The sequence below is a fragment of the Melospiza georgiana genome, chromosome 4, assembly GCF_028018845.1.
Source record: "Melospiza georgiana isolate bMelGeo1 chromosome 4, bMelGeo1.pri, whole genome shotgun sequence".
NCBI classification, from domain to species: Eukaryota; Metazoa; Chordata; class Aves; order Passeriformes; family Passerellidae; genus Melospiza; species Melospiza georgiana.
Window position 1 is genome coordinate 48,659,573 of NC_080433.1, and position 9,327 is coordinate 48,668,899.

A 9,327-nucleotide genomic window follows, 5' to 3' on the forward strand; every position below is an offset into this window, starting at 1 on the left:
TGATGCCAGCATCTTGCTTCCTGGCTGTTTGAGTCCATCTGTTTGGCTGGGGACTGGCTGATTTACAAGACAGTAGGCCGTTTTCCCTGGGAACATGAGGCACTAGCTGGAGATTAGCTGTAAGTCTTGTCTGGTCTTTCAGAGCACTGTGTTTTTACAAACAGGGCAGGGAACAGTGCTCAAATCCCCTTCTACCCTGTGTGAGGTTATGCAGGCACCTCCAGCCAGGCCCGTCCCTTTGTCCCTTACCTAGGGGCACACAAACCATGTCAAAATGTGGTTGAAGGTGTAGAAATGTTCTGTGCATCCTCTCCTGAGTCCTGAAGGATGCAGCCCTCTCTTACCACTGAGCCTGTGCTGGAAAGACTGTGAGGAGAAGGGAGCAGAGAGAGGCTGAATGCCCATGCCAACACCATCCATTCCCTCTACACTAGATCCTGCATCCAAAGGATCAGCCTGGATCTACAGAGCCAAAAGAGAAGCTGCAGACAGATTATGTTACTGCTTGAGAAGATGAAGAAACCACCTTTGGGCTCTGGAGACTGACCTCCCTGTATTCAGCCATTCAACTCAGGGCTGTGTGTCCATAGCAAGACCACTGAGGAAGGGTGGGCCAGGGACCCAGCAGGCTTGAGTGTGCCAGGCTTAGAGCTGCACAGATTCTGGATCCCTGAGTTAGGGTTGGACTCCAGGACAACCAGGATTGAGCTAACTGAGAAATCTGATTTTGGCCCCCTGTCCCTGTTCTCCCCCTGCTTACTGAGCCCCCCCTCCCCCCCTCCCTGCCCCGCTCTTCTTTAGGGATTGGCAAAGGATTGTGTGTTATTACATGGGTGTAATCTTCTTTTAAGATGTTCATGGCAGCTCAAGTCTCCAGACTCAATTCCGCACTGATTTACACAGCCTGCAATCCCATTGTGAGGGTGGTGATTGCACAGGAGCAGACCCTGCCTGGGCTCTACAATGCCACGTTTGAGGTGACTTACAGGACACAGAAGATTATTACAGAAATGCCTGTCATCTGAGGCCTGTTCCCAAAGATCCCCACAGAGTTCCCATGAATTTTGAGAGCAGCGAGTACTAGAGCTGTGAAACAGTCTTGTTATATAAATCCCTGTGCACTCATGAATGATACTCGAGAAATCATGTTTATCCAGTGTTCTATGTGCTCTTAACTTACTGCTTGCAGAGCATATCAGGTCTTCACAGGGAGAATGCTATAGACATTTAAAAAGTATTAAGATAAAGCTGATGGAGAGCGCGTATGTTGTTGCAAGAGACCGAGTTGTATCAATAATGCAGTGTAGTACAGTACTGTTGTGGTACAGTTCTGGTGCAGGGTTTGTGGACTGTACCTCAGTGTATGGAGTTAGATAATCTACTCCACCGGGGAATTGGAAAACCTGAATTATGTATGATAGAAGAGAGATGTGTTTATTCAGAGAGCAGTTCCTGCAATACTTCATACACTTAGTGCAAAAAGGAAGTAACACAGGCATGTTTGATTCTGCTTGCTTGAGAACTTCATTATTGCATTTCATTTGCACAGCCTGATGAGCTGTGCAGTATTTGGTTTCTTCAGCTGCTAATAAAAACAGTCCATATAACTGATTGCTGGAATATCATTGAGCTATTCTCTGTGAGTACATAATGAAACATTATTGACCCCCTTAAACAATAAAACCTTACACTATTTTTTTTAGTCAGAAAAGAAGACAAATAATTCATTTTGCTTTATAATTGCAGTCAATCAGTCATTTTACAATTGGACAGTAAGTGTCTAAGTGAAAGACCAAGCTTTAATTGAAACAATGAAACATTTGATTGTTACTGAAAAATCAGTAAGAGTCACCATTGAAAGAGCTCGTTCAAATGTTTGTCACTGATAAGATGCACATTTCTAAAGAATCAAATCTATTTGCTTTGGAATGAGATTATTTTAGCAAATACAGTCGCTTATCTAAGATGTAAAACCAGTGAGGCTTTTTTTCTCTCCCCTGCCCCCAACCACTGCAGCTCTTAATGCTGCTCCGTGCTTATAAACTCCTGAAACATGGAGATGAAATCTGGGCTTATGGGGTTTGTCATAGGCTGCAGAACAGCCAGGACTTCACCCTGGCTGACCTGCAAGCAGAAGCAGATCCAAAGCAATCAACTGCACCTTCACAACAATGAAATGAAGACTGTGAGCTGCCCAAACTTTAGTAGTTCAGGAGAGACATTTCCCTTACCCAAGTTTCTCTGTGAGCCTAAGCTGTCACTCAGCTTTCATTGCCAGGAATAGTACTCTGACCACTGGCATTGTAAGGGCAGGTGTACACAATTTCTTCCAGACACAGGAAGAAGGGGCATTCTTGTTCCTCAGTAAGAGTGTCTACAGGTGGAGTATGTAGAATTGGTTATGCTGGAAGTTCATGCTATACCATGTCCATGACCATCTCCAAGCCCTAGGCTTTATTACATACCCCCTCAGGTTACTTTTTTTGTCCATTATGCTGAGTTTTTTTAGAATCTAATGATCAGAATGTCCATTTTGTGGGCTTCACATGCCCTGATTTAGGCAACTGAAGTCATATGCCCAATTCAAATGAGGGCTCCTCAGTATGAAAGAGACATAGAGCTCTGGGAGAAAGTCCAGTGGAGGACTACAAAGATGATTAAGGCATCTCTGTTACAAGGACAGGCTGATAGGGTTGGGCCTGTTCAGCCTCAAGAAGAGATGACTGAGTGGGGACCTCATCAGAGTCTGTAAATATCTGAAGGGAGGGGTATCAAGATGATGAGCTGGGCTCTTCTTAGTGGTGCTGAGAAATAGAACAAGAGGCAACAGGCAGAAACTGATGCACCTGAATATGAGGAAGACCTTCTTTTACTGTGAGGGTGACTGTGCCCTGGAACAGATTGTCCAGAGTGGTTGTGGAGGATGATATTCAAAAGCTGTCTGGACACAGTCCTCAGTAACTCTGTCTGAATAGGGAGATGGGACTAGATGCTCTCCAGTGGTCTCTTCCAACTGTACCTATTCTGTGATTCTGTAACCACCATTGGTTAAATTTTTAACCTCCTTCAAAAGTCAATCAAGAGAGGTGGGCATCTGAAATTCACTTATTTTAGATAGTTAATTTAGTATAGATTTTGTTCCCATTTTCCTTAGTGTCATAACCAGAGGTCATATAAGACAGAAATTATATCCTCTTCATAAAACCTGAAAGTAATATGCTGAATCTTAACAACAATTAGGAATATTTATAGTAATTTGCTGCTGAGTAAAATGCACAGCTAAGGGTATGCAGACTGCATTTGCTCATTTACTAATTGCAGTCACATTGGAAAGTAATCCTGCTGGCCGGTCATCTGAAGGAGGATTCAGGAAAACAGCCACTAGGTAATGTTTTCTGTATATGCGTGTGCGTGCATGTGCATATACAGCCAATTTGCCATGTTCAAATGTGTGCAATAGCTCTCTCAGCATGAAATGCATCTGAATCCAGTGGAGAATTGTTCACATAGCAGAAAAAAAAATCTTCCAAATGAAATCACTGACTTGAAATGTTAAGAGATGCTTCTGGTTCAATAAGGTGAGATTTCAGTTCTGGAGGACTGAAAGAGTCTGGGACTTGAACAAGCCTTGTGTTTCTTCTAAATCAAAAAGAAATGCACCAAACCCAAACCTTCTCACATTAGTTTCATTGCTATTTTGTTTGAAGACATTAATGAGACTTAAATAAGTGGTTGATATGTTAATATTTAGTTCTTTGATTTTACAATTCTGAAGTGTATCTTAATGTTTCCTTGTTAACTTGTTAATTTTGAGCAGTGCTAATAGGATCAATGACATAACTAACATATAGAAAGTAAAGAGGCTACTTTATGCCTTCTACTATTGTTAAGAATATTATCCTTTTTTATATGGTATTGCTATTCACTTCCCAACTAGTAATTAGAAGGAGGAATGAATTCCAAGTAATAACTTTCGCACTTAATGAGAAGAGACTGAGGCAGTCTTGCCTTTTGGAAGGAGAAGAAATATAGAAATAATTGCATCCTCACTGCAGGGTTTGTGTTCTCTGTGGGGCTACTTTTGTTCTGTTGGTAGCCTTTGAGACTCTAGTATTCTGCTTCTGAACATAATGAGCTGAATGCCTAATTTGTAAGCTTTACACACCTTATACCTGCCAGCTTACATACACTGGCATTATTCTGTATCTTTATCTTACTTCTTAAATTTAAGAGTATATTGTCCAGAGAAGCAGGAAGATTGTTTTTGGTTTGGCTTTTCTTTCTAAGGCTGGTAAGGGAACACCAGTGTATTTTGAAAGAACTCTTCCAAGTGAGCATAAGGAGCTGTGTTAGTGGTATTTAAAGTCTTTGATGAGCAGATAATTGCAACTCTGATAAGCATCTTTTGGGTTTAAATTTTCTGCTTGCATTGTTTGTGTTTGTTCTATCCATTCTCATCTAAAAATGAAATGCTTCTGCTACTTTATTTATTCCTGACCTTCTCATGCTAATGGTTTTGAGTGGAGAACATTAGAAGCTGGGTTATGTTTAAAAGGAGAAGGAACTGCTTGAAGCAGCATCAGATAATTAAGAACATCACATTTTTAAAAATCAGTCCTACCTACTTCATCATGCTGCTGTTATTTGACTTTAACTGGAATGCTTCTATGAATAAGGCTGCTGGATTGTACCCTCAGGACTTAGATAGGGGAACACAACTGCCAGTCTTGCTATCCTTATATGGCCTTCATGGGCCATCCAGGAATCTCAGCTTTCTGGGCTGCTTCTGTCTGTGCCAGTAATTTAAAGGCTGCGAATCGCCCTCATTTGTCTCAAAAGGGCATTAATTTTGAAGCCCAGCAATGACACTTCAAATGTCAGCCTTGTTCATTTTCTCAGAAGCATCCAGCTAGTCTGCTTATTCATTAATGTGGCTGGCTGGGTGGAAACAGCTGCAGTCTATCTGCCTGAAAAAGTGCCTGGCTATTAATGGTCTATGCAGTGTGCTGTCCTTTCTCTGATTAAGCCCCTTGGTCTACCCTCTGGCCGAGCCCTTGCCTGAGAAAAAGGCATATGCAGAGGGAGGCAAATGTGGAAAAGGAAGGTTACTTCTGTAGCATCTTCTCTTTTGATTGGTGATAGCATGATGCTGCTTTCCTGAGGTTTTTTTTCTCTTAGCTACTTTTGCCTTGGACAAAGACAAACCAGACTCATGCAGGAGGGGTGGTGATACCTGGGACTCAATGATCCTTGTGGGTCCCTTCCAACTCAAAATATTCTGTGATCCTACATGGAAATGCTGATGCCAACATAACTGAGTCTTAGATTGTGAAATAGAGGTAGGAAGGGATACATCTCCAAGATGGGTCTGAGGACACCCAGAATCTCTACATTTTGCTTAATGCCACTTTAATTTCACTCAAAATCCCAGCTGCTAGCATGGCCAGAGAGCACTCCAGGGTAAGTTGGGTGGTGTCAGCTGGAACGGTTTCAGGCTGCAGAAGGAATTGAATCCAGACCTGCTTCTAGGGCTGCTGTCCCCTTGTGTTAAAAGACATCAGGATGTCCTTCTTCTGCCACTGGATTTTAAAAGACAAGGATTAACCTGAAAATTGTTCTTTTAGGTGTTTGATACTAATATGACTTTGTACAGAGAAGGTGCTCCTTGCTGCAGTCTCAGTCTCTGGGTGGATTTTGAGGCGTCAATGATTCCTCAGCCAATGCCCTAGTCCCTGCTGCAGAGGTGTGGAATCACTGGGTGCTTGAAGGTGCCCACGTCCTTTGTTAAACCTGGCTTTCTGTCACATCCTCAGGTTGCAGCTGACCCTCTCTGCACACCTGGGCTGCTGTCTCTCATCAACAGGAGACACACAGTAGCTCAAAGGTAAAATACAATGATCTTAGCCTCACAACTGTGGCTTCAAGGTAAAGCTTTTAAGCTTTTATGCCAGTGTCCAAGAAGATGTGTCTCACATGGAAGAAAATCAGTAAGGAGTTCCGGAGCAATCTTTTAGTTTCATTTTTGGCATGACTAAGAACATTTCTTAGTCATAGTTCCCTTTTGTTATTTCTGTTCAGCCACCCAATGTCACAATAATTGGGTGTGCAAATATTGCAAACTGCACACAGGCATTTGTCTCCAAATGAAGTTATTTTTATAAAGTCTGTATCTCAGACATAAAACCAAAAGCTTTCTGTTAATATCAACTGCTTCAAAAATTCATTTTGACCAAAGTTACTATCTGTTTAAAGTGATTCATAGTTTTCAAAAGCATAAAACTAAAGATGTGTAGAAAATCCTTCCTGGGGGCCTCCAGGGCAGTTTCCAGCCGAAGCTGTTGATATATTTGAGATGTCACAGCTCCCTCCAGCGGGCTACTTCCAAGAGGAGGATTCTGCAGGCACCAACCCAAAGCTTCCAAACCTCAAACAGAAAATATTCAAACTACTTTTTTTAGCATTTTTTCCCCTGAATGTAGTAGCTGATTCTCCCTTCTCACAGTATAATAATATTTGAAGCAAAAACTTGGATAAAATCTGAGAAAATTAACGTACATGGACCAGATTTTCATATAGACTCAAACCAACTATTTCCTGTTGACTGCCATGTAAATACAGTTTTTCATTTGGAGTAGGGTGGCATGGCCTGTGAAACCACAACATGTGAGTTGTAGTAGGACAAGGAAGGTTTCCTATATTTATATTCTCCAATTCATCATTCTCGAACATCAAACTACTGCAAAGTTCAACACAAATGACATCATCTGAACATATGTGACTCCATGTAGGTTTGTTTTCATAACATGGATTACTGGTACTTATGGACCTTCACAGGAGCTGATGCCTTCTTTTATGAGTTTTCAAGTGTGGCAGTGGATGAAGCCATGTCCATGGGAATGACAAAGTCTAGTCCAACCTAAGGAACAGATCCATAGTGGAAATGTGTTCTTTCTTTCCAAGAACCTGAAAACACAGAACAGTTATTTTGGGAGATTTCCAATAATTCTAATTCTTAGTGTCTTTTTTCTTGGGAGATGATGTCTTGTGACATAAGCACGTTATAAATATTTTAATTTTCACAAATACTGTAAACAACAACATCTATGTTAATAATTTTAGATTGATTATTTAATATTATTATTTGATATTAAAAGAAAAGTAATGAAAGGAGTTTAATGCAGTTCATTACTACTCCTTTCCAATCAACTTCTGTTCACATTACTGACTCCTTAGTAGTGTTTCAAGCTGTAGGTTTAAAAATGGGCTTGCAGCTGATGGATAGTGCTGGCAAACCAAGGAATGGATTGAGCATGATGGTTATAGATAGGTGGTGGCTGAGCCTATAAGAATCTGCATTAGATACAATGGTATCAGCATCTTGAGACACAACAACAGCACTACATAAATCATGTGCAGTGTTGTATGTTCTCAAATATATAATATGTTGCCTGGCAACCACATGTCTCTCAGATTGGAAAAGTAACTGTTTTTAATTATGTCCCTGTGATACTGTATGACCACAGAATTAAGAACACTGAATCTGCCTGATTTCTTTGAAGATGACATTTATTAAAAAATTATGCTCCTTTTTGAATCATCAATATGCCTTGCCTCAATCAAGCATTCTGTGCTTCTGGTGTTTTTTCTAAGCATACTCTACAGTATTGCACTCCAAGGATAATTATGCAGAACATGTCTTCTTTTCCCTGAATAGTTCAGGATTTATAGAATTTATAAAGCATCCTTCATGTAGTCAGGGCCTACTGCTTCTTCTTTTTTTTTTCTCTGTAAGGATGTCCTTACATCTCTCAGCTCACAGAGACAAGAAATTTGGGCTGTGTGGCTCTCCTGTGGCTTGGACTTTATCTTGTGTAAGGAAAGGCACTAATATACAGACCAACTTGGCACATACCAGTAGTTTACAACATCTTTCAGCTGGATTTAGGTAAGCTAAGTACACCTGAAAAGCTGGATCCCGTATATATACTATATTCCCAGATTTCTGTAAACAGTAATTCCTGCACTGTTAAGAGTGGACCACATTAGTAAAACATTTGCAAAGTCATGGAGCTGAGGCACAGCCTTCAGTGTACTATCCTCTGCAAAGAACATACCTGGAGAGGAAATTGTAAATATCACCCATCTTTGCAGGTCCAGCCTCAGTAGGAAAGGACTAAATAATCCCCTGGAGCACACTACCTGGGACACCCTGCACCATGGGAGTCTCTCTCTGTTCAAACCCCCTTTGAGTGGATTAGGAATAGCTCTTCTATTTTAGGGGTGAATACTCCAGCTAGAAGGTGAGTTATAGAAACGGTGTCACAATTTCACAGCTCTGTGGGGCCTTAAATAAACTCTGAGATACCTGTTTGGACTGAACCTCTGAAGAGACTTAGAGATGCTTAGTTGCTCACAGGCAGTAAATCTCAGATGCATGGGGATTTGAGCTACACCAAACAAATATTTTCAAGTGGCCCGGACAAATTTCTAGTGAGTCAGGGTGCCTCCAGCATTACTAACCACCTGCTGCAGAGTCCTTTGAATTGAATTCTTGTACATAGGTATTCCATTCTATGTTATTTGTATATTTTATCAAACACAATTTTATTTTATTGATTTATTTTTTTACATGATCCCAAGTCCCGATGGGGATTGTGCTCTTTTTATGTTTTAACGCTTAACTGTCCATTAAGAAACCTTCAAGAAATACAAGAAATAACTGAGATGACTCCTTCTAAAAAAATAGCCCTAGCAGATCATTTAAGAGGGGATGGCATTAAGAGTAGTCCCTCAAATCATTCTCAGTTCTGTACAGCTTTTTCACTGTATGGTTACATAGGAACAGAAATTTCCTCAGGTACTATTGCTTCAGACTCAGAATATTAGACATTAATTTTATATTACACTTTCTGGCTTTTTTTTCTTTTGTGTATGGAGTCCTTACCTAATTTGATAAAATGTAGGAAATGCACTTAATATGAATATGAACATATACTTTTATTAAACATATGAACTTTATTAAACTCAGCACCGGCCCAGGTTGCTCAGGGAGGTTGTGGAATCTCCATCCTTAGGATTAATAAGATATTTGAACATGGTCCCAAGCAACCAGCTACAGGTGGCCCTGCTTGAGCAGGGGGGTTGGACTAGATGGCTTCCAGAGGTCCCTTACAACCTCAGCCATTCTATGATTCTGTGAAACATACAGTGAAGGGACCCTGGTCAGAAGACCCAATTACTAACTGTCCCTTCCTTTCCCTTTCCCCAGACCTTCTCAGCTAACTTGAAAATACCTACAGAGAAAGAAAATCAGTCTCAAGATCCAAA